The sequence below is a fragment of the Anomalospiza imberbis genome, chromosome 1 (assembly GCF_031753505.1).
Source record: "Anomalospiza imberbis isolate Cuckoo-Finch-1a 21T00152 chromosome 1, ASM3175350v1, whole genome shotgun sequence".
NCBI lineage: Eukaryota > Metazoa > Chordata > Aves > Passeriformes > Viduidae > Anomalospiza > Anomalospiza imberbis.
In genome coordinates, this window is record NC_089681.1 from 60526731 (window position 1) to 60530108 (window position 3378).

A 3378-nucleotide genomic window follows, 5' to 3' on the forward strand; every position below is an offset into this window, starting at 1 on the left:
TTTTAACAAACAAATGTATAGCTTTCTGTAAACTGAAGATACCAGCTTCTAATTATATTATGTACTCCCAGCTGTCCAGTACTTTTTTTAATAACTGTACCTTGGTTGCTCTGTGTTTACCTCCTGCTGTTGTGGGACCTTCTCTGCAGATGGAACATATGCAAAACTTCCTGTATGAAAGGTACATGTGTAAAATGTAGTGGAATTCAGAGCTGTGTGTTTTTATTAAGAGGATCTCGCAGAACACTAAAAGGCTGCTGGCATAACTGTGGCCATCAAGCAAGCTGTAACTAATGCATGATCTAAAAAAAACCCAAAAGTTTTTAAATCTCATTTTCGATGCTGATATATAAAATATGTTTGAGATGAGTATATTTTTAGTTCAAAGTGTATCCTACAGTTTACAGTATGTATCTTGCATTATAATCAAATGGTTTACTTTCATTGCATAAAACATTGCATAAAAACAAGAGTCTACTTTTTTGATATTTATGCACAAAAAAGTTTCTTTGATGGTGTACTTTGGATTTTATTTCTCAGTAACTTATATTTATTTCCTAAGGAATATCTTTTAAAGGTGTCATGCTAGACAGGCAATAACAATCCCAAATCATCTCATCTCCTTTAATGTAACAGTAGGGGTATTCACATTGTCATAATTAAGAGATGTATGCTCTTTATTCATATTATTCAATAATAGTACTATTTCACGTGCTGGATTGATGTCTTGAAAACAATGAAGATTTAATTTCCTTGAGAACAAGCCAAGCAAAAAATTCTGGGGACACTCTTTTCTCTGATGAAATGTGGACTGGGCCATTTTGGCCAGGTTCATATACTCTGCTTCAATTTGGGGGTTTGTTTTCTTTGTAAAAGTTTCTCTTGACTTTTGCTGGGATTCTGTATGCCATAATCTGGTTAATGGACAGTGCCATTACAGAAATACTTTTTTTTGTTTACACGGTTGTAATAAACTGTACTCTTATGGCTTGATTTTATGTCACTGTGATGACAATTTTTTTGCTGTAACCAAGAATTTGACGCGTAACACCAAGAATTTGACACGTATCATGACAACTGAAAAATAAATATTTTTGAATATGAACTACTCAAGCCTTTGCTGTTACCTGATTCTTTGTCGAATAATCATCAAATTTCTTTTCCAGGACATTAACATATGACATTATTTCTTTTGTAACATGGGGGGAAATAAAAGCAGCAACTATTCTGGTCCAGGAAGGAAAGAAGAGACCTTCTAAGAGAGGCTAAATCATGCAGCAGATCATAAATCCTCACTTCATCCAAAGACTGAGCAAAGGGTTGAGGCTGAAGAGGAGTACCTCTTTCTCTCCCAGGCTCCTGCTTTGCACCTTGTTTCATTCTGCTGCTCCCTCTCTCAGCTGACGTGTTACCAGTAAAGAAAACCCACTCGACTCCCACTCAGGTGTGTGTGTTTCAGGAACTGCAGCCTTGGGGCCTTCCTCCCCTCAGCCCTCAGCTGACAAGAAAGTTGGGAATGAAAACAGAACTTTCTATAAAATAGAACAGGCTTGCTGCAACTGACATAAAGTTAAAAGCTGATGTTAAAGAAATGGGCAGTATTAAAGTACTCTGTTTTTTTCCTGATGACTTTTATGCTGTTGGCCCTATAATTCCTTGAATGATTGATGCAAAACTGTACATATTTTACTTGAGGGAGTCAAGTCAGAATCCTTCTCTGCTGCCACCTAGGTTTTAAGTTTAGAGAGAAATGGGAAGGTAGGAAAGGAGAGAAAACAAAACCAAACCAAGGCTTTACTTATCTTCATTTAAAATGATAACGGCAAGTGGACTTCTGGAGGTTTTAGACAGACCATTTTGAGAGGGCATCAGAAGTAACTGAACATGGAAGAAACATAAAGCCACTCAGCCTCAGTGCTTGCTTCATGCACTCCACAAATAGTCCGTGTAAGTCTGACTGTAACAATTAAAAAACCTCAGACTTTATTTTTTCATGACCCAAGATTATATTGCTGATACCTTCTGCAAATGAACTCTGGCTGTGCAGCAAACCATGGTGTATGTAGGAGTCCAAATGCAAAGGGAAGGGTAACATTGCTGATGTGACTCACCCAAAAGCCACATGATTTTTGGGAATTGTACACTGAACCTTGACTTGCCAGCCATCAGGATTAAAAAGACTCTGTGTTGGTGTATTTCCCCACTCTCTGTGACATCTTGGAGAGTTGTGGATGTTGGGAGGTGGCAAAGAAAGGTTATCTCCTGTCAGGTTAGAGCAAAACAAGATGTTCCTCAGACGGGGTTTTAAAGGTAAAAGTAACATTTGCCCTGGGAACAAAGAATAGGCTAAACTGAGAAAAATACCTATTTTTAGAGGCCTGCAGATGATTTCTAAGGTCTTTTTGGAGAAAGAGGAGGAGGAGGAATACTTGTTGGCCTGAGGCTTAATTTCTAGTCTTCTGGGTTAAATCATAACAGAGCATTTGGGGAAGTACTGGGATTGGTCTTTAAAAGGTGCTGAATAAAGAAGTCTGCATTAAGCATTTTCAGCTACCAGCTTCCCTCCTTGACCTTCCCAAAAGGACAAAACCTCTTCCTGAGGAGACTTGAGGCTGTTGGTTGACTAGGAGTTCATCATGACCCGACAAATGGGCACTCTCAATCCAGAAAGCCAGCGCTATCCTGGGCTGCATCCAAAGCAGCGTGGCCAGCAGGGCAAGGGAGGGGATTCTGCCCCTCTGCTCTGCTCTGCTCTGGGGAGACCCTCCGCCTGCTCCCAGAGCACTGCATCCCTGGAGCACCTGAGGCCTCTGGTGTAAAAAGGATGTGGGCCTGTTGGACTGAGCTCAGAGGAGGGCCATGAAGATGATCAGAGGGCTGGAGCACCTCTCCTGTGAAGACAGGCTGAGAGAGGTGAGGCTGACCAGCCCGAAAAAGGGAAGGTTCCTGGAAGACTTTGTAGCATTCTTCCAGTGTGTGAAAGGGAGAGCTGGAGAGGGACTTTCTATCAGGGCAGGTAGTGATGCAGGGAATGGCTTTAAAGTGACAGAAGGTGGGTTTAGATTAGATACTAGGAAGAGATTCTTCACTGTGGGGGTGCTGAGGCACTGCAACAGGTTGTCCAGGGAAAGTGCGCATAGCCCATCCTTGGAAGTGTTCCAAGCCAGGCCGGATGGGGCTGGCGAGGAGGATTGTAACTCGATGATCTTTAAGGTTCCTCCCATCCCGAACCGCTCCGTGATTCCATGCTCAGATCTCCCTTTAGTCCAGTGCGTAGTCTGCCGCTTCTGACCGCTTACCTTTGCAGCGCTGCGCTCCCCGGCACGCCGGTCCCGCTGGAGCAGCAGCCTTGCCCGCCGCTCCGGCGGTGTCCCGGCA